Genomic DNA, 23,248 nt, shown 5'->3' with positions numbered 1-23,248 from the left:
ATGCTCCTCCCCACATGGCAGGAGCTCCCACACTGCTCTGTCACACCTGTGACCAGCCCAATGGACAAGAACTTCTGGCACCTAACAGTCTGTCCCCCACCCCTGGACAGCAAAGCCTGAGTCTTCTGACTCCCACAGGTGTTTCTGTGGCCACCACCGCTGCTGTCACAGCCACAGCCACAGCTGAAACCATAGCCTTAGCCAAGAGCACTGAGCACCACAGTCCCAAGGGATGCACAGGCTAGACCAGGGCACACCAGCAAAGGGAAAGTGGGGACTAGATTGAGCAGCAAGAATACACCACCATGAGCCTGGCCTAATGCCCATGCAGGGCCACTCTGCATACCTTATGGTCACAGGAGTAAAAAGCAGCAATGTGGTGACATTGTCCAGGAAGGCAGACAGGACAGCAGCAATGAGACACAACATGATGATCATGGCCCACACTCTTCCCCTAGACAGTCGGTATGTCTGAGATGCACGCACACAGAAAGGAACAAGCCAGGATCAGTGGGGTTGAAGAATAAATGTGACTTTTCATTAGGGATTCTAAGAACTAGGGGTCAAAAAAAAACACTGCATGGTGGATTAAAACTTAGGCCCACGAATTCCTAAATTTGCTAAGATGAGGAAGTGATATCTTGTACCTAAACATTCTGAACCCACATTGACCTACGTTCCTTCCTTCTGATTCTCCTTCTCACAGTGCCCTGTGATGGTTCACTGATTACAATGTTATAGCCCTCTATCCCTTTAACATTACCCAGTATTTTACAATCTCCTTTTGGTTAGACAGACTGGGCTGTGACCCTTAAGCCTGATGAGTGCTGGCAACTTAGATTTACGGACTTTTAGTACCAATATTGAGAGGAGACCAGATATTTGAAGGTGCAAGAGGGTACACAAAGCTGGCAAAAATCATAGCATAGTTCTATCATTCAGAGTTTGCAAAAGGGTTTGATGAGTAAATAATCTTTTAAAAGAACTTTCCAGTTCAAAAAAAAAAAAAAAAATCAAGCACAACATTAGCCTTTGCATTAGGAGAGTATGGCAAGATCTCCTCTCACCAACCCTGAGTGACAGCACCAGTGCAGAGTCTGGCTGTCAGAACTTGCTGGTGGATTCCTCAGGATTCCAGGTACAAAAGTGAATGTTTATATGTTCAATGATTAGAAAGTGATCATTGAAATTATTTCACCAAAAAGCAAGTAATCAGAAACTGATGACTTGAAATATTTAGATGGTCTAAAATGCAAAACAATATTTGATATGTAGCTTTCAACTTGCCAATTTAACTAATGTTACACAAACATTCAACTCAAATATTCTTTTCTTTGATCTCCTTCTTCAGTTTACTGAGAAGAAAGTGTTGCTCAGAGCCACCAACTCTGCACAGCAACTGTACCCAGGCTTACATCTGTGATTTTGAAAATGAGAATGAACTTTAAAATATTTGCTTTAAATGGTAGTTTTATTAACTGAATATGTCATGGCAAAAAATAAATTAATTAATTAATACATAAATATTAAATGTCACATCAAACCTACCTTTACAGCACAATAATCAAAAAATCCAGTTTCTGAAAATATGGCTACTAAGATCATCTGTGGGGAAAACAGAAAAAGGAGATAAGGAGAATCTTTTAGCAGTGCACCATCCTGAAAGGACATCAGAGTGATCAGTTACAGATCTCAGCTCTGGCCTCTGCATGACATCAAGCTTCTTGCTCTCTTGCTGAGTGTAATCCACTTATGAACTTCCTGAATGGAGCCTCTTGTTAACAGGTTTGTACCTCTAGATTTTTGTCCAGGGATATACGTACCCAAGGTACATTATCATTCCACCTAATCTTCACAACAAACATCAGATATTATCATTACTCTCTGTTTTTTTTTTAAAGGTTTTATTTATTTATGTTAAACAGAAAGAGAGAGCACGCACGAGCAGGGAGAGGGCCAGAGGGGAGGGACAAGCAGACTCTGTGCTGAGCTTGGAGCCTGACGGAGGCCCAATCCCATGATCCCGAGACCATGACCCAAGCTAAAACCAAGAGTTAGACGTTCAACCAACTGAGCCACCTGGGTGCCCGTCATTACTCTGTTATACCAGGAAACCAGGGGGCAGATTTGGGAGATGACTTGCTAACAGTCACAAAGCTAGAAGCAGGAAAGGAAATGAGCTAGAATATGGCCTTCTGTACCTACATGTCCACACAAGCAACAATTAAACATTTTAAGATTTTTAAACTGGGTTAAATTTTGTTTTCTAAAACAATGAAACAGATTTTCATCACCAATTTGATCAAGACATGCAAATAAGAGCAGTTACATTGGAATGATTATTCTCTGGGTTCTATATGAACCCAGAACTTGTGCTTCTTTCTAGTGATGACATAAGAGACAGTAACAAAAAGTAATGTCCCATTTACTCCAAATCTAATCAACCAGATATTTCAACCAGCCGGAACTTTCTGGATGATTCTGTATTATACCTCCTAAGATGGCAATATACCAATGCATTGAACTTGGAGCAAGAAGATGCAGGTTCAAGTACTAATTCTGCCACTTAGAAGTAGTTTAACCTTGTGCAAACAAAATTATTTAATCCTCTGTATTTCAGCTTTTTCCCCTCAACTTTAAATGTTTTATTCCTTGTAAGACTATTGTAGAAATTCAATAAAATTATGTAAATTAAAGTACTTAGAAAATAGTAGGCCCAATACTGTCTTTCAAATATACTGCATAAAATGAAAATTTCCAAAAATCAGTTTAGACTCAATAAAAATATCTATCTCATCTATAGTGACCACTGATGTTTATCCTAACCCAAATGGCCACCTCCACCTGTTGCTGTCTGCAGAATGTGGTGCTTCACTCACCAGTAGATGCTTCACATGAACTGAATTGAATGGGTAGGTCCTGTGTGGTCTTCCATTGTTGTGGGGAAGCTGGCCCACACATTTGCTGCCAAAACTACCCAGAAGAGACTGAGACTCAGGGATTGGGGTAAGTAGCCCCATAGGTGGCTGACTGCCATGAAATAAAGAAGAAAAGGCAGGGGCCTGGATATATGAACTATCTTTCCACATCCAAAGTTTTAGAATCTTGCTGAACTGACATCAACTGAGAAAAAAACTAAACCATTTGTTATGGGCTCAATTGTGCTACTTTCCCCCACAAATTCCTATGGTGAAATCTTAACCCCAGTACCTCAGAATAAGTTAAAGTGAGGCCCTAATCCAGTATGACTGGTATCCTTATAAGAAGAGGAGATAGCACACAGACACACACAGAGGGAAGACCAGGTGACAATACAGGGGAAAGATGTCATCCACAAGTCAAGCAGAGGCCTCAGAAGGAACCAACCCTGCTGACACCTTGGTCTCAGAAATCCAGCCTCCAGAAGTGTGAGGAAATAAATTTATGCTTTTGAAGCCACCAATCTGTGGTACTTTATTATGGCAGCCCCAGCAAACTAATACACCATCCATTTAAGGTGTTTTTTTACAAACCATTTCAAATACTAACAAAATGATAAACACACACTTGCCTAAGGTTTTTTTTAAACTTATTTTATGAGACATCTGTTATGTCTTCTTTCTTCTTTCCAGATGTGCAGGCCCCACTATATATTTTTCAGGACCAACAGGATTATGAGTTTCTCTTTAAAGCCTAAGTTCAGAGAATTGCCCTGTCTCCTTACACTCTACTCAGAAAGGAGGCAGCTAGTTTGGATCACATTAAAGTCTAGAGTAGCATGGTCTTCTGTTATGACTACCCAGGAGGAATAAACATTACCAAGAAAAATGAGGAAATATAGTAACCTGCTTTATGCAAAGTAGGTCTTTTGTCCAGAAAGGGAAAACCCTCCTTCAGACCACGTAGCTGTTGTGGGTCTGTTCAAGAACACATGCAGCATTCCCACTGCCATCCAGGCCCTTATCAATTTTCACTTATTCTAGTTAAATCAGTTTATGACACATAAACTATTCCTTAGGGACAACTTCTTCCATTTTCCATGTAATCACAGGTGTTTTTCTAATCACCAAAACTTACATGGTTCACTTATTTAGAATATTCCATTTTATATTTTAAGAGCAGTAATTTTATACTTTAAGGCCATTTTAAAAATTTGCTAAATTTTTTAAATGGCAATATTATTTAACTATCAGACAGGCCTACGGCTGCAATTCTCTACCTAACTAACCAGAGCATCAATCATTCCATTCCTCCACAGGAGAAATTTTCTAGACCTGTACTAACACTTCTTAATCAAGCCCTAATTGTCAAGCAGTACAATGTCTTTAATATAATGAAAGATTATTAGCAGTAGCAACAAAAGAGAAGGTGCTGGGTTACAGCAGGCTGGGAGCCCTGTCCCACTGGGAGGACTGTAATTACCATGCCAAATAGCAGGGCCAAAGTCTCAAAATCAATCCACTCCACCACATGGGTCAGGCTGGGTCTCTGCAATCAAAGCACAAATTTCCCAATTAATCTTGTGCATCATCCTCTTGGTGACAAGCTGTAAAAAAAATGTGCTATTCTTTATGGCAAGCCCACTCATTGGGCCAGAGTCAAAAATCACACCATCCCCTTGCCTTTGAAATTAGAGTATATCATCAATGAAAACCACTTGTGACCCAAGGCATAATAATGTCAAGCCTATGCATTTAGTTATAAGAAAAGCAAATTTCTTAAATCCTGTCCTTGGCAACTCCATGAAATCTATATCCTGAATTGCAGGATTGACCCTTGAGGTTGTGAGGTCCCCACATGCCTTCCTTGGTGTTGGAGCATGAGGCCAGGATGGCAATACTGAAGGACACACTTGTCCTACTCACCAGTTGTCCATCCACTCTCACTTCATCTTCTAACAACCCTGCAGATTAGGGAAGGCTGGAGTCATGGGGAAATGGGAACATGGAGTGTAAAGCGAGGGCACTTTGAGACTCTAGTTGTTGGGAAAGGACTGCACAGCGGCCCAGGATGCTAACCACAGCACAGGCTGTGTGCCACAGTAACATTTTCTAAAACGAAATAACTACTACTATACTACTACTTAAGAGTTAATAAAAGTAACCGTGGCTTATGTATAAGTTTTAGGACTCTGGGACATTTTACCCTAGAGTTAGTATTTGTTTCTACCAACTCTAGCCAAGAAAAATTAAATAAATAAATAAATAAATAAATAATAACTGAACATAGCTCCACATAGTTTTTTAAACCAGTTATTATTCTTTGGTTGACTGGATGGCCTATAGTAGTGCTTTGCAGAACGCTCCTCTGAATTCTATAGAGTTGTTTTCAAATCCACTTCTGTGTGCTGCCACCTTGTTGGGTTCCAGTACTGCTCCTCAAACAATGGCAGGCCTCCATCTTCAGTGGGTGCTTGGCCTCTCCTGCCTCCCTACATTCACTCCTTTGTTCCTGCCAGACAAGCCACACACAGACACTGATTATGTGCCATCAGCCCCCAGACACACATCTCTAGGGACCTCCTGGTGTCTGCAAGACAGCGCCAACCTCACCATTTATCACCTCTGCTCCAGGCAGGATGACCCCCTCTAGTTCCCAAAGGCTGACAGCACCAAGTCAACTCTAACACCACTCAGCTATATAGTCTGGGGCAAATGAGTGACCATGATGAGCCTTTCCTCAACCAAAATGGGGAATAAAAAATGTGTGTGTGATAAAGTCAAATGAAAAATACTCATCAATGTTGAAAGGTTTGTTAGTTCATGCTTCTAGCATGGTTCCTGAGGGAGAAATGTGGAAAGAGTATATGAAAGAATGAAAATCACCAGCTAACACCTAATTTCTAGACTGTCTTTAAATCTTATACCCTATGGAGTGGTAAGCCATTGATTCAAAACGTTACAACTTACATCTCCAATCACAGCCAGCGCTGCTAATGCCGCAAGGGAACCCAACATGGCTGCCAGGGTTCTGTGAACAATCTGGAAAAGAACGTAGGAAATTATTTCATTCTGGTCCACAGGGGTTTAAAATGCACAAAAGCCTATATTGCTATTTGTATCCATTAATGTCAGCCATTCTGTACCATATCTATTAAGAAAATAAATAAATCATGGGTCTTGCTGTTTCAGTCACACACAAATAGCACCAGTCTGCCTTCTAAAGAAAGCTGATTTCATTTCCTGAATAATTAGATGACCCAGAAGTAGAAGCAGAAGGCTACAGTATGTTCTATAAAGAAGCCTGCAGTAAATTGTCATTAATTATTTACCATATGATCCCTAGGCAACTAGACCATTAGTTCCACAACATAAATCAATTCTGCCCCATTACTGAGACTGTTATTAAACCAAAGGTATATTGTCAAATACTTAATCTAATTGAGACTTCAGTGTTATCACTGAATCATGAAAGTACTTTTTCTGTTTAATTATAATTCAAATGGACATGGAATTTCTGAGACAAAATATGAAGAAAGGCAAGGATGCAGAGAAATTGGAACCCTCCAACATTGCTGGTGGGAATGTAAAATGGTGCAGCCATCATGGAAAAGCTTGGCAGTTTCTCAGTAAGTTAAATAATAAATTACCATATAATCAGAAATTCAACTCCTAGGAATTTACTCCAGAGAAATGAAAACATATGTCCTATTAAATTAATTAAATGAGGCCATTAAACTGAAGTGGCTCTAACACCTTAGCAGCCTACTAAGCAAACCAAAATCTAAGCCTATAATAAATGCCTCAAGGTTAAGAAATCAAAATCTAAGGACAACTCATCATAAACAGCCAACTAGACTTCCCAAATATGGCAAACACTTAGGCTATAGCTAAACAAATTATTTCCTTGCTACGCTTTCCCCTTTTCCCTGTAAAAGTCTTTCCCATACCTCCTGTTGGTAGAGCACTCCTAAGCACTCCCAGTTTGGCACTGCCTAATTCAAACAAATTTTTGCTCAAATAAACTCTTAAAAATTTACTATGCCTTGATCTTTTAATAATTCACATAAAGCATAAATGTTCATAGCAACATTATTCAAAATAGACAAAAACTGGAAACATTCCAAATGTCTATCCATGGTAAGTGGATAAAGAAAAAGTAGTATATGTTACAACATGGAACTACTGATACATGCTATGTCATGAATGAACCCAAAATACCTTATGCAAAGTGAGAGAACTCAAACACAAAAGACTGCATATTGTGTCATTCCATTTATATGAACTGTCCAGAAAAGGTTAATTTAGAGAGACAGAAAGATCAGGGTTGCCTAAGGCTGGAGGTAACAATAGAGACTGATTGCAAATGGGCCCTAGGGGTCTTTATGGGGTGATGGAACATTCTAAAACTGTATCATGCTAATAGTTGCTGCTGTGGTCTGAATGTTTGTGTCCTCCCAAAATTCATATGTTGAAATTCTGATCCCTAAAATGATGGTTTTAGAAGGTGGGCTTTTGGGAGATCATGAGGTCATGAGGGCGGATTCCTCATGAATGGGATTAGTGACCTTATAAAAGAGGATCCAGAGAGATCTCCTGCTTCTTCTACCACGTGAGGATACAATGGAAAGTCTGCAACCCATAAGAAGGCCCTCACCTAACACCTCCAGAACTGTCATTTATAAGCCACTCAGTTTGTGGCATTTTGCTATAGCAGCCCTAAGAAACTAGTACTGAGAAGTGGAGACACTGCTATAATCCCTAAAAATGTGGAAGCAGCTTTGGAACTGGGTAATGGGTAGAAGGTGGAAGAGTCTGGAGGGGCACACCAAGAAAAGACTACATTGCTACTAACAGACCATTAAAAGCAATTCTGGTGAGGGCCCAGAAGGAGAGCTGTCTGAGGAGAAGCCTCAGTCTTCATAGAGAATACCTAAGTGGTTGTGAACACAAAATGTTGGTGAAATATCAATGGTAAAGGCCATTCTGAGGAGGTCTCAGACAGAATGAGGAACATGTTATTGAACAATGAGAATAGGTGATCCTTGTTATAAAGCGGCAAAGGACTTGGTTGAATTGTGTTTGTATCTTAGTTTGTGCAAGGTAGAACTTGTAAGGGATGAAATTAGCTAACTGGCTGAGGAGATTTTTAAGCAAAGAGATGAAAGTGCTGCCTGATTACTCCTCAGTGCTTGGAGTAAAATGAGAGAAGTGAGAAATTACTTAAAGATGGAATTGTTAATCAAAAAGGAAGCCAAACTTTAAAATTTGGAATTCTCAGCCTATCCAAACTGAAAGAAATGAGAAAGTTTATTTAGGAGAGAACACAAAGGGCATGGCCAAATTTGGTAAGGTTATCAGTTTGGATCTGACATCTCAACAGAAGCTAGGAGCTAGTCATCAAGACAATGGGGAGAATAGTCAGCTTCTAAACAGAAGCCAAGACCTGCCATCCAACACAGTGAAAGAATAGCCCAGAAGGTATTTCAGAGATCATCAGGGCTGCCTCTCCCATTCTAGGACCAGAGTGCAAAGGCCTACATGGCAGAAAGATTTCAAAGGGTGAGCCAATGCTGCTTGGCACTGCTTCACATTGTGGGCTCCAGTGGACCTAGGGCACCCAACAAAGCACAGGGGGCATGGCTTTCTCCACCTAGATTTTGAAGAATGGACCCCCTGGAGCCCTAGGCTTTGGACCCAGGCATAGGACCACCAAGAGCATAAGATCACAGCAGAAAGCCCCTACTAGGGCAATGCCCAGTACAGCAGTAGACCAGTAGAGCCATGGGCCTTTGATTCCAGCCTGCAGAATGGGGTGTGTCCAGCAAAGTCATGAGGGCAGGGCTACCTAAAGCAGTGAAGGCAGGACCCTCACTGGTTTTGAACTTGCCAGGGACCCATCAATCCTTTCATCTTTCCTATTTCTCCCTTCTGTAATGGGAATATCTATCCTATGCCTGTTCAACCATTGCATTTTGGAAGCACATCTGAGTTCACACATTCAACATCTTTGGTTCAGAGCTGGGAGAAATTTGTCTCCAGATATACATTCACTCTCATCCATATCTGATTTAGATGCTATTTAGATGAGACTGAGGACTTCAGACTTTTAAGTTAATGCTAGAATGAGTTAGGACTTCTAGGGTTATCGAAATGGAATGAATGTATTTTGCATTTAAGAAGGACATAAATTTTGGGAAGCCAGGGGTAGAATATTATAGTCTGAATGTTTCTGTGTCCCCAAAACTGTGAGAGATAAATTTGTTGTTGATGAGGCACCCAGTCAGTGGTATTGCATTACAGCAGCCAAAACAGACTGAGATAGGTGCTAAGGGTTGGTGAACACAGAATGGAGCCCCTCTGCCCTCAGCACAAGATGGACACTCCAGGCCCCAGGACATAGAAGGGAGCACCTCTGCCCAACAGTCAGGGACTCCTGAGATAAGAACCACCCCATCCCCTCACAGGACCCCTGGAGGAGTCTGGTGGTCCAAAATGAAATTCAAGTAAGGCTGCTTCCTATTCACATAACAGTCAAGGCACAATGTCCAGGCAGTGGCAGACAACTGTGCTCAGGGAATGGCCAGAACAAGCTGGAGGGAGAACAGTGGGACAGATGTTTCTCCCACAGAGTCCCGAAGGGGCTTTGGGGCTAGAAACAATGAGATTTCCCAGCACATCTAGGAGAATGGCTAAAATAAAAAGTAGAAACAACACCAAATGCAGGCGAGGATGCAGACTGGCTCACTCACATGTTCTTGTGGGAATGAAAATGGTCCAAAAAACTAAACAAGCAACTACCTTATAACCCATCAATTCCATCCCAGACATTTTATTCCAGAGAAATAAAAACCCATGTTCACAGAAAACCTGTACATGAATAATCATAGCAGCTTTATTTGTAACTGCCCCAAACTAGAAATAATCAGATGCTCTTCAAGAGGTGAGTGGTTAAACATCTATGTCATGGTGAAAAGGTACAAACCACTGATAGAAGCAACATTCTTGAAATGATAAAATTATAGAAATAGTGGGCAGATTAGTAATTGTCAGTGGGAAGGGGATTATAAGGAATGGAAGGAATTGGGTGTGGATACAAAAGGGTAACATGAGGGGTCCTTGTGGGAATGGAAATGTTCTATATCTTGAATGTGGTTACATTAATATGATGATTGTGATTTTCTACTATAGTTTTGTAAAGAGGAGCTGAATATGCCAGACCCAAAATACACCACTTTGGCATATTGATTATTTTTTTTTTGCATAGTTTTTTTTATTATGTTGTGTTAATCACCATACATTACATCATTAGTTTTTGATGCAGTGTTCCATGATTCACTGTTTGCGTATAACACCCAGTGCTCCAGTCAATACGTGCCCTCTTTAATACCAATCACCAGGCTAACCCATCCTCCCACCCCCCTCCCCTCTAGAACCCTCAGTTTGTTTCTCAGAGTCCATAGTCTCTCATGGTTTGTCTCCCCCTCCAATTTCCCCCCCTTCATTTCTCCCTTCCTACTATCTTCTTCTTTTTTTCACATATATTATTTGTTTCAGAGGTACAGGTCTGTGATTCAACAGTCTTACACAATTCACAGTGCTCACCATAGCACATACCCTCCCCAATGTCTGTCACCCAGCCACCCCATGCCTCCTGCTCCCCACCACTCCAGCAACCCTCAGTTTGTTTCCTGAGATTAAGAATTGCTCATATCAGTGAGATCATATGAGACATGTCTTTCCCTGACTGACTTATTTCGCTCAGCATAATACCCTCCAGTTCTATCCACGTCGTTGCGAATGGCAAGATTTCATTCCTTTTGATGGATGCATAATATTCCATTATATATATATACCACATCTTCTTTATCCATTCATCTGTTGATGGGCATCTTGGCTCTTTCCATAGTTTGGCTATTGTGGACATTGCTGCTATAAACATCAGGGTGCATGTACCCCTTTGGATCCCTACATTTGTATCTTTGGGGTAAATACCCAGTAGTGCAATTGAAGGGTCATATGGTAGCTCTATATTCTACTTTTTGAGGAACCTCCCACTGTTTTCCAGAGTGGCTGCACCAGCTTGCATTCCCACCAACAGTGTAGGAGGGTTCCCCTTTCTCTGCATCCCCACCAAAATCTGTCGTTTCCTGACTTGTTAATTTTAGCCATTCTGACTGGTGTGAGGTGGTATCTCATTGAGGTTTTGATTTGGATTTCCCTGATGGCATATTGATTATTTTTAATTAAAGTTACTTGAGAGGGGCGCCTGGGTGGCTCAGTCATTAAGCATCTGCCTTCAGCTCAGGTCATGATCCCGGGGTCCTAGGATCGAACCCTGCACCAGGCTCCCTGCTCAGCAGGAATCCTGCTTCTCCCTCTCCCACTCCCCCTGCTTGTGTTCCCTCTCTCACTATGTCTCTCCCTGTCAAATAAATAAATAAAATATTTTTTAAAAATTTAAAAAATTAAAAAAATAAAGTTACTTGAGAAACAGCTGTTACAAAAAAGACACTCTAAACCTTTTTTGTCCCCCTGAAAAGAAAAAATAAATAAATCTCCCATGTGAAAGGTATTCTCCCTGGACTAATAGGGTAGATGCCATCCTCATCACCAGAAATAGGGCACTCAGGGCTGAGAAGGCTATATAAACAAGCCTTGTTACTTCACTAATTTACTACCCAAGCCCAAACCCCTTTGTCTTGTCAATTCTTCACAAATGTGTTGTTTTCTTATCTAGAAGATATAAAAGCTGCCTACTTTGGTCATTTCTTTGAGGCTCATATTTGGGGGGGGGCTCCTATATGTACAAAATGAGTTTTTGTTTTCTCCTATTAATCTATCTTCTGCCAACTTAATTATCAAATCAACTGTGATATAATGATAAAAAATATATCTTTTGTCATTCAGATGACCAACATTTGTTTCTCAGATATACCTAATCTTCAACCACAGTTCCTGAAAACACTTCAGAGCTATAAAAGTGAAATGAGATTAAAGAGTACACTTGTGTTGATGAGCACCAGGTGTTGTATGGAAGTGTTGAATCACTAAATTGTACACCTGAAACTAATATGACACTATATGTTAACTAACTAGAATTTAAATAAAAACTTTAAGAAAAGGAGTGCACTTGTCATGATAAGCACCAGGTGTTGTATGGAAGTGTTGAATCACTATATGGTACACCTGAAACTAATATTACATTATATGTTAACTAACTGGAATTTAAATTAAAAATTTAAATAAGTAAGTAAATAAATATAAATAAATAAATAAATAAAATGGGTGTCTTGTCATTAATGAAGGTGACTTTTGGACCCCACTCAAGGGCAGTGGCTGGTTGCCAGGAGGACCAACCATGTGATTAGAGGATTAAAACTGTTAATTTCACTCCCCAACCTCCAGAGAGGGTAGAGGGGCTGCATCAACCAATAGCCAATGATTTATTTAATCATTACTATGTAATGAAGTCTCCATAAAAACAAACGAGGATAGCTTTTGGTCCTTATTTTCAGAGAGCTTCCATGCTTGAGGAACCAGAACACTTCCGCATGCCATCAAGCTGGGCCCCAAGCTCCATGACAACAGAAGCTCTTTTCTTGGGGACCTTGCCCTATGTATCTCTTCACATTCTTTAATAAACTGATAAACATAAGTAAGTGTTTCCCTGAGTTCCATGAGCCACTATAGCAAATTAATCAAACCTAAGGAGGAAGTTGTTGGAACCTCTAATCTGTTGCCAGTTGGTCAGAAGCCTGGGGCTTATGACTGGTTTCTGAAGTCAGGAGTGGGCACTGAATGCCTACCCTGTGGAATCTGATGCTATCACTGAGTAGTGTCATAATTGAGTTAAATTCTCAGGTGTCTGAGAATTGCTTGGTGTTGGTGGGGACTCCCATGCTGGAATTGACTCTGGGAACCCTAAAAGACCAGCCAAAGAATGTAGGCAAGAAAGAGGGAAATTTCTCCCATCCCCACAGTATTACCATTGGGGGAAAGTGGATAAAGAGTACAGGGAATCACTGTATGTCTTTCAACTACATGTGGATATGCAGCTATATCAAAATTAAAACTTTAATTTAAAAAAAGGCATGCTTCTCTCCTCTAAGACATTGCTAAACTTAAATCAAGGACAGAATGTAGGATCCTATTCAGCATACAATTTACAATAAAAAAGCAAAACAAAATTTTTTTTAAAGAAAAAGAACATATGGGTTCAAATCAGATGACCCCAAGGATCCTTTTCATTCCAGAATTCCATGGCAATATCTTCCTAAATTTGGAAAGCTGAAATTAATGCCATCAAAATATAAGCAGCTTTCACAACACGATGCTTACTTTAATTAAAAAATAGCAACAACAGTGCACTGGGCACTGCTCCCAGCATTGAGGACTCAGCAATAAAGAGACAGGAATGCCCTGGCTGTGTGGAGCCCAGTCCCTGTAAACAAGAAATGAGTGTTTGGTAAACAGAGTGAGGGATGTCATGGGACAGAGAGGCCTGAAGGTATGACACAGTCAGGACACAGGACACCCAGAGAAGGAGAGGAGACTCAGCTCTGAATAGGTGTCAGGGCCAAAAGGGGCTTCAGTGTCAGCGGCAGAAGGGAAGGAGAGGAGGGGCCAGCAGTCAGGGACAGGCAATTGGGCCACGGTCAGGAGAGGTTTGGGTTTAATTTCATCATTTCTCATTCAAAAACAAACCAACTACTTGCCAAAAAAATTGCACGTCTTCCCTGCTTTGTACGTGTGTATATGAGAAAGAATGAAGAACAGTGAGAAAGAATTAAAGGAAAATGTTGCGGATCAACAAACTTCAAGAAAGCACGGAGCCTTGAGTGAATTCTAAGCAGTCTGAGTGTGTGTTAATTTCCCCTGCTTTTGTTTAATCCAATGAGGCAGGTTGCCAAGAAGCAAAGTTCTTTTCCTTCTCACCATGGTTCCAAGCCAGGTTACATTTGTCTTATTTTTTTCTATTTTTGAAAAGCATTACATAGAACATTTTTCTAATTGGTCAAAAGTGGTTTTTAACGCACTTGATATTAAAATCACTGAAAACTTCATGAAAGATTATAAATTAAAGCACTGTACATAATTTCATGAGTCTGCACATAAATGCATTCTGCTCAGAGGTTTCAAATCATTTTAGAAACAGCTTTCATGAACAACAATGTACCTCTATATTTTGCCTGCTATGTGTGATATACTACAGAAACCTAAAATTAAGTTCACAATCTACATTGAATTGCAACTTTTCTCAACAATGCTCACAGAGACCACTTTTATGTGATGCAATGCCTTTTTAACTATTATTTTTACAAATAACACAGGCAAAGCTGTTTCAAAATGTCAATAAATTATTCTGAGCAATGCAGGTTCCAACAACCTTGACAGGTGTCATACTAATTGCAGAGCCTCTGTTAATAAAGGCAACCACTTTCAAAGTATTATGCAGTAGATTGCAAAGGCGGTGATAAAGTTCCACTTTAACTGCATTCCTTATGATCTCATTAAGGGCTGAAATCAGTTATATTCAGTTATGTCAGTTATTCTATTACATAAAAAAATACTACATATTCTGCTATTATGACAATGTAGCCTTATACTAGTGCAAGAAGAAAGAAAAGAGGAAGGAGAAGAATGAGAAGAAGATAAGAGAGGGGGAGGGAAGAGGTGAAGGAGAGAGACAGAGAAAGTGACACTATCAAAGAACACCACAGTGATCCAGGTCTTCATTAGAACCAGTGCCTTGGAACCTAAACATTATCCTCATTTTGAATCAGTGTTCTTTGCCTTCTGCCTCACCCTGTCCTGAGACTAACCACATTGGGCTTGAATGATCCTTGGGCACTTGGAACCAGCCATGACCTCTCACCCTGTACACCACTTGTCAGGCCCCCTTCTAACTAGCAGCACCTTCAGCCATTGCTCTGCTAAGTCTCACATAACACAGAAGATGGATGGAACATTAAGTGCGTTCCAAAGATCTTGAGTTCCTTGAAGTGTTGATAATCTTAGCTCAACAGAAGACCCTGTGGGCCAACAGGCATGGGAGATGCTGGTTAAACATAGATTCACATATGCCTCTCTGCAATGTTTCCAAAACCATACTTGCTACTGGGATTCTCCTCTCAAGATGCATCCAGAAGGAAGAAATGAAAGAACATGCACCCTGGGAGGGGCCACAGGTTATCTGGGAGTCAATGCATAGCCCCACTAGTCCACTGAGGCCATATAAGCAGGCATGACAAATACCAGTCTGAGCAGAGCCTCAGAGGTGCTGTTCAGACAACAGTCCTGCCATCAAGTCCCAGCAGAGCAGAAAGCAGTGGGTTGTAAGTCACTGGGATATTTCGGTGAGCTGTGGACACAGAAAATGTTGACTAAGGAGGAGGAGCAAGATGGAGGCGGAGTAGGAGACCTAAATTTCGTCTAGTCCCAGGAATTCAGCTAGATAGGTATCAAACCATTCTGAACACCTACGAACTCAACAGGAAATCAAAGAAAAGAATGGCAGCAATACTCTACACAGAAAAGTGACCACTTTCTGGAAGGTAGGACGTGAGGAAAGGTGAATCCAAGGCGATATATGGGAAGATAGACCACAGGGGGAGGGAGCCTGTCAGCCAGCTACCAGCAGATAGAGCAGCAGAGCACAAAATCGGAACTTTTAGAAGTCGGCTCTGCTGAGGGATGTTGCTCCAGTGGCTAAGTGGGGGGTGGAACCCCTACTGGGACAGTGTGGTCTCAGGACCCTTGGGGTAACAGGAAGACCAGGGGTGCCTGAGTGCGGCAGAACTCCCAGGTATCAGAGCAGGGAAGCTGGCAGCAAAGAGGGAGCCAAGGAGTGGGCTCTCAGCTCGGGGTTGCCATAAACCATGATCCGCAGCACAGTTGGGCCACTGCTCTTCCAGCAGAGACCCAAAAAGCGGCAGATCCAGGGAGGCTCCCCTTCCTCTCCCGGGAGGAGCGGTGCGTTTGGGACTCCACACGGGGTCGTGTGCCAGAGATAGAAATGCTTGGTCACAGTCTGGGTGAGCATGGAGTGCAGCCGGAGACCGGGGAGACAGGAGTGACTGACTGCTTTTCTCTGGGGGCGCACTGAGGAGTGGGGCCCCAAGTTCTTGGCTCCTCCGGGGTGGAGATTGGGAGGCCGCCATTTCCAATCTCATCCTCCAAAGATGTACGGAAAGCTTGCAGGGAACAAAGGCTCCCAAGAACAAACCCGAGCAGATTACTTAGCCCAGACCCGGCAAGGGTGGGGCAATTCTGCCTCCGGCAAAGACATTTGGGAACCACGGGAATAGGCCCTTCCCCCAGAAGATCAGCAAGAACGGCCAGCCAAGACCAAGTTTACCAATCAATGAGAACGGCAGAACTCCAGCGCTAGGGGGATACAGCACATAGAATTCATGGCTTTTTTCCCCCTGATTCTTTAGTCTTTCAAAGTTAATTTTTTTTTCTTTTTCTATTTTTAAAAAAATTTTTCTTTTTCCCTTTTTCAACCAACATCTTATCAATCCCTTTTTTAAAAATCCTTTTTATTTTTCATTTTTTGAGTCATATTCTATCCCTTCATAGCAGTTAACCTTATTTTTGGTATATATATATATATATATATATATATATATATATATATATATATATAATTATATATACTATATATATAATTTGTTCTCTCTTTAAAATTTTGGGATACAGTTTCTTCTAACAGACCAAAATATACCCTAAATCTCTAGTGTATGGCTTTGTTCTAATCTCCTGCCTGATCACATTCTCTCCCTTTCTTATTTTTTTTAATTTCTCGTCTTTATTTCTTCAACCAACTTCTTACTTATTAATTCCTTTTATAAAATCTTTTATAATTTTAATCTTTACAGTCATATTCTATCACTTCATCATATTTACCCTTATTTTTGTACATATATAAATTTTTTTTGTTTAAAATTTTGGGAGGCACTTTCTTCTAACAGATCAAAATACACCCAAAATCTAGTGTGTGGCACTGATCTATTCACAAGCCTGATCATATTTGATCATATTCTTTTTTTTCTCTCTCTTTATTCTTTCTTTCCCCCCATTTCAGGTCTCTTCTGATTTGTTTAGTGTATATTTTTCTGGGGTCATTGTTACCCTGTTAGCATTTTGTTCTCTCATTCATCTATTCTCTTCTGTACAAAATGACAAGATGGAAAAAATCACCTCAACAAAAAGAACAAGAGGCAGTACCGACTGACAGGAACCTAATCAATACGGACATTAGTAAGATGTCGGAACTAGAGTTCAGAATGACAATTATAAAGATACAAGGTGGGCTTGAAAAAAGCATGGAAGTTATTACAAAAAACCTTTCTGGAGAAAAAAAGAACTAAAATATAACCAAGTCAAAATCAAAAAGGCTATTAATGAGGTGCAATAAAAAATGGAGGCTATAACTGCTAGGATAAACGAGGCAGAAGAGAGAATTAATGATATACAAGACAAAATGATGGAAAATAAAGAAGCTGAGAAAAAGAGAGCTAAACAACTACTGGATCACGAGGGCAGAATTCGAGAGATAAGTGATACCATAAGACAAAACAATATTAGAATAATTGGGATCCCAGAAGAAGAAGAAAGAGAGGGGCAGAAGGTATATTGGAGCAAATTATAGCAGAGACCTTCCCTAATTTGGGGAAGGAAACAGGCATCAAAATCCAGGAGGCAGAGAAACCCTCTCAAAATCAATAAAAATAGATTAATACCCAGATATCTAATAGTAAAACTTACAAGTCTCAGAGACAAAGAGAAAATCCTGAAAGCAGCTTGGGACAAGAGGTCTGTAATGTACAATGGTAGAAATATTAGATTGGCAACAGACCTATCCACAGAGACCTGGGAGGTCAGAAAGGACTGGCATGATATATTCAGAGCACTAAATGAGAAAAATAGGCAGGCAAGAATACTATATCCAGCTAGGCTGTCATTGAAAATAGAAGGAGAGATAAAAAGCTTCCAGGACAAACAAAAAATTAAGGAATTTGCAAACACGAAACCAGCCCTACAAGAAATCTTGAAAGGGGTCCTCTAAGCGAAGAGAGAGCCTAAACGTAACATAGACCAGAAAGGAACACAGACAATACACAGTAACAGTCACCTTACAGGCAGTACAATGGCACTAAATTCATACCTTTCAATAGTTACCCTGAATGTAAATGGGCTAACTGCCCCAATCCAAAGACACAGGCTATCAGATTGGATTAAAAAACAAGACCCATCCATATACTGTCTGCAAGAGATTCATTTTAGACCCAAAGACACCCCCAGATTGAAAGTGAGGGGCTGTAAACCATTTACCATGCTAATGGACACCAAAAGAAAGCTGGGGTGGCAATCCTTAGACAAATTAGATTTTAAACCAAAGACTATAATAAGAGATGAGGAAGGACACTATATCCTACTAAAAGGGTCTATCCAACAAGAAGATCTAACACTTGTAAATATCTATGCTCCTAACATGGGAGCAGCCAATCATATAAGCCAACTAATAACAAAAGCAAAGAAACACATTGACAACAATACAATATAATACAATACAATAATAGTGGGGGACTTTAACACCCCCCTCACTGAAATGGACAGATCATCTAAGCAAAAGATCAACAAGGAAATAAAGACTTCAAATGGCACACTGGACAAAATGGACTTCACAGATATATTCAGAACATTCCATCCCAAAGCAACAGAATACACATTCTTCTCTAGTGTCCATGGAACATTCTACAGAATAGATCACATCCTAGGTCACAAATCAGGTCTCAACTGGTACCAAAAGATTGGGATCATTCCCTGCCTATTTTCAGACCACAATGCCTTGAAATTAGAACTCAATCACAAGAGGAAAGTTGGAAAGGACTCAAATACATGGAGGCTAAAGAACATCCTACTAAAGAATGAATGGGTCAACCAGGAAACTAAAGAAGAATTAACAATATTCATGGAAACAAATGAAAATGAAAACACAACTGTTCAAAATCTTTGGGATGCCACAAAGGCTGTCCTAAGAGGAAAGTATATAGCAATACAAGCCTTTCTCAAGAAACAAGAAAGGTCTCAAATACACAACCTAACCCCACACCTAAAGGAGCTGGAGAAAGAACAGCAAATAAAGCCTAAACCCAGCAGGAGAAGAGAAATAATAAAGATCAGAGCAGAAATCAACGAAATAGAAACCAAAAGAACAGTAGAACAGACCGAAGAAACTAGGAGCTCGTTCTTTGAAAGAATTAACAAGATTGATAAACCCCTGGCCAGACTTATCAAAAAGAAAAGAGAAAGGACCCAAATCAATAAAATCATGAATGAAAGAGGAGAGATCACAACAAACACCAAGAAATACAATCAATTATAAGAACATATTATGAGCAACTCTATGCCAGCAAATTAGATAACCTGGAAGTAATGGATGCATTCCTGAGATGTATAAACCACCAAAACTGAACCAGGAAGAAATAGAAAACCAGAACAGACCTATAACCACTAAGGAAATTGAAGCAGTAATCGAAAATCTCCCAACAAACAAGAGCCCAGGGCCAGATGGCTTGCCAGGGGAATTCTACCAAACATTTCAAGAAGAATTAATACCTATTTTTCTGAAACTGTTCCAAAAAATAGAAATAGAAGGAAAACTTCCAAACTCATTTTATGAGGCCAGCATTACCTTGATCCCAAAATCAGACAAAGACCCCATCAAGAAGGAGAATTACCAACCAATATCCCTGATGAACATGGATGCAAAAACTCTCACCAAAATATTAGCCAATAGGATCCAACAGTACATTAAAAGGATTATTCACCACGACCAAGTGGGATTTATCCCTGGGCTGCAAGGTTGGTTCAACATCCGCAAATCAATCAACGTGATACAATACATTAATAAAAGAGAACAAGAACCATATGATCCTGTCAATAGATGCAGAAGGGGGCGGAGCAAGATGGCGGAGGAATAGGAGACCTGGATTTCGTCTCCTCTCAGGAATTCAGCTGGATAGGGATCAAACCATTCTGAACACCTACAAACTCAACAGGAGATCGAAGAAAAGAATAGCAACAACTCTCTGAACAGAAAAGCGACCACTTTCTGGAAGGTAGGACGTGCGGAGAAGTGAATCCGAGGCGATATTCGGGAGGATAGACGGCGGGGGAGGGGCCTCCGTCAGCCGCTTCTGGCAAGTGATAGAGCCACGGAGCACAAAATCGGAACTTTTAGAAGTCTGCTCCGCTGAGGGATATCACTCTGGTGGTGAAGTGGGGGGTGGAACCCTCGTGGGACAGTGTGGTCTCAGGACCCTCGGGGTCACAGAAAGACCGGGGGTGCCTGAGTGCGGCAGAGCTCCCAGGTATCGGAGCAGGGAAGCCGGCTGCAGAGACGGAGCCCAGGCGCGGGCTCTCAGCTCGGGGTTGCTATAAACCATGATCCATGGCACAGTCGGGCCACTGCTCCTCCAGCAGGGACCCAACAAGCGGCAGATCCGGGGAGACTCACCTTCTTCCCCCGGGAGGAGAGGTGCGGGAGCGCACCGCGGGGATCTGCTGGGTTTGGAGACTCCACCCGGGGTCGGATGCCAGATAGAAAGGCGCGGTCACAGGCCGGGTGAGCGCGGAGTGCGGCCGGAGACCGGGGAAATGGGAGTGACTGACTGCTTTTCTCTGGGGGCTCACTGAGGAGCGGGACCCCGAGTTCTCGGCTCCTCTGGGGCGGAGACTGGGAGGCCGCCATTTTCACTCTCCGCCTCCAAAGCTGTACGGAAAGCTTGCAGGGAACAAAGGCTCCCGAGAGCAAACCCGAGCAGATTACTTAGCCCGGACCGGCAAGGGTGGGGCAATTTTGCCTCCAGCAAAGACATTTGGGAACCACGGCAACAGGCCCCTCCCCCAGAAGATCAGCGAGAACAGCCAGCCAAGACCAAGTTTACCGATCAATGAGAACGGCAGAACTCCAGCGCTAGGGGAATACTGCACATAGAATTCATGGCTTTTTTACCAGGATTCTTTAGTCTTTCAAAGTTAATTATTTTTTTTAACTGTTTTTTTTTTTTTCCTTTTTTCCTTTTTTTTGAATTTTTCTTTTTCCCTTTTTCAAACAACAGCTTATCAATCCCTTTTTTAAAAAAAAAAAACATTTTTATTTTTCATTTTTAAAGTCATATTCTATCCCTTCATAGTAGTTACCCATATTTTTGGCATATATATATAAGTTGTTCTCTCTTTAAAATCTTGAGATAGTTTCTTCTAACAGATCAAAATATACTCTAAATCTCTAGTGTATGGTTTTTTTCTACTCCCCTGCCTGATCACATTCTCTCCCTTTTTTCTTTCTTTCTTTCTTTTTTTTTAATCCTATTCTTTCTTTTTTCAAACAACTTATCAAATCCTTTTTAAATTTTTTATAATTTCCATCTTTACAGTCATATTCCATCCCTTCATCATATCAACCCTTATTTTTGTACATATATAAGTTTTTCTTTCTTTAAAATTTTGGGAGGGACTTTCTTTTAACAGACCAAAATACACCCAAAATCTAGTGTGTGGCACTGATCTATAATCCAGCCTGATCATATTTGATCACATTCTGTTTTTGTTTTGTTTTGTTTTGTTCTGCTTTTGTTTGCTTTTATCTTTATCTTTTTCTTTTTTCTTTTTTTCTTTCTTTTTCTTTTTACTCTCTTTCCCTTTCTTTTCCCACTGTTTCAGGTCTTTTCTGATTTGTTTAGAGTATATTTTCTGGGGACGTTGTTACCCTGCTAGCATTTTGTTCTCTCATTCATCTATTCTCCTCTGCACAAAATGACAAGACGGAAAAAATCACCTCAACAAAAAGAACAAGAGGTAGTACCGACTGCCAGGGACCTACTCAATACGGACATTAGTACGATGTCAGATCTAGAGTTCAGAATCATCACTTTAAAGATACTAGCTGGGCTTGAAAAAAACATGGAAGTTATTAGAGAAACCCTTTCTGGAGAAGTAAAAGAACTAAAATCTAACCAAGTAGAAATCAAAAAGGCTATCAATGAGATGCAATCAAATATGGGGGCGCTAACTGCTAGGATAAATGAGGCAGAAGAAAGAATCAGTGAGATAGAAGACCAAATGATGGAAAATAAAGAAGCTGAGAAAAAGAGAGCTAAACAACTACTGGATCACGAGGGCAGAATTCGAGAGATAAACGATACCATAAGACAAAACAACATTAGAATAATTGGGATCCCAGAAGAAGAAGAAAGAGAGAGAGGGGCAGAAGGTATAATGGCAAATTATAGCAGAGAACTTCCCTAATTTGGGGAAGGAAACAGGCATCAAAATCCAGGAAGCACAGAGAACCCCTCTCAAAATCAATAAAAATAGGTCAACACCCCGACATCTAATAGTAAAACTTACGAGTCTCAGAGACAAAGGGAAAATCCTGAAAGCAGCTCGGGAGAAGAGATATGTAACCTACAATGGTAGAAACATTAGATTGGCAACAGACTTATCCACAGAGACCTGGCAGGCCAGAAAGGACTGGCAGGACATATTCAGAGCACTAAATGAGAAAAATATGCAGCCAAGAATACTATATCCAGCTAGGCTGTCATTGAAAATTGAAGGAGAGATAAAAAGCTTCCAGGACAAACAAAAACTAAAGGAATTTGCAAACATGAAACCAGCCCTACAAGAAATCTTGAAAGGGGTCCTCTAAGCAAACAGAGAGCCTAAAAGCAACATAGACCAGAAAGGAACACAAACAACATACAGTAACAGTCACTTTACAGGCAATACAATGGCACTGAATTCCTATCTTTCAATAGTTACCCTGAATGTAAATGGGCTAAATGCCCCAATCAAAAGACACAGGCTATCAGATTGGATTAAAAAACAAGACCCATCGATATGCTGTCTGCAAGAGACTCATTTTAGACCCAAAGACACCCCCAGATTGAAAGTGAGGGGGTGGAAAACCATTTACCATGCTAATGGACTCCAAAAGAAAGCTGGGGTGGCAATCCTTATATCAGACAAATTAGATTTTAAACCAAAGACTGTAATAAGAGATGAGGAAGGACACTATATCATACTTAAAGGGTCTATCCAACAAGAAGATCTAACAATTGTGAATATCTATGCCCCTAACATGGGAGCAGCCAATTATATAAGGCAATTAATAACAAAAGCAAAGAAACACATCGACAACAATACAATAATAGTGGGGGACTTTAACACCCCCCTCACTGAAATGGACAGATCGTCTAAGCAAAAGATCAACAAGGAAATAAAGACTTTAAATGACACACTGGACCAAATGGACT

General features: G+C 40.7%; 1 long non-coding RNA gene across 1 annotated transcript; it reads right to left on the bottom strand.

Moving 5' to 3' along the window:
• Positions 1-407: 407 nt before the first annotated feature.
• Positions 408-4,467, bottom strand: LOC116626195. Its single transcript, XR_004298200.1, has 3 exons — positions 4,402-4,467; positions 1,549-1,605; positions 408-471 (listed from the first exon to the last, which is right to left on the bottom strand). It is a non-coding gene; the product is annotated as an uncharacterized LOC116626195 (long non-coding RNA).
• Positions 4,468-23,248: the final 18,781 nt, after the last annotated feature.

Source organism: Phoca vitulina, unplaced genomic scaffold (genome assembly GCF_004348235.1).
Source record: "Phoca vitulina isolate PV1807 unplaced genomic scaffold, GSC_HSeal_1.0 scaffold84, whole genome shotgun sequence".
In the NCBI taxonomy this organism is placed as follows: Eukaryota; Metazoa; Chordata; class Mammalia; order Carnivora; family Phocidae; genus Phoca; species Phoca vitulina.
The sequence above is the reverse complement of the archived record's forward strand: the minus strand, read 5'-3'. Positions and strand labels throughout refer to the sequence as shown.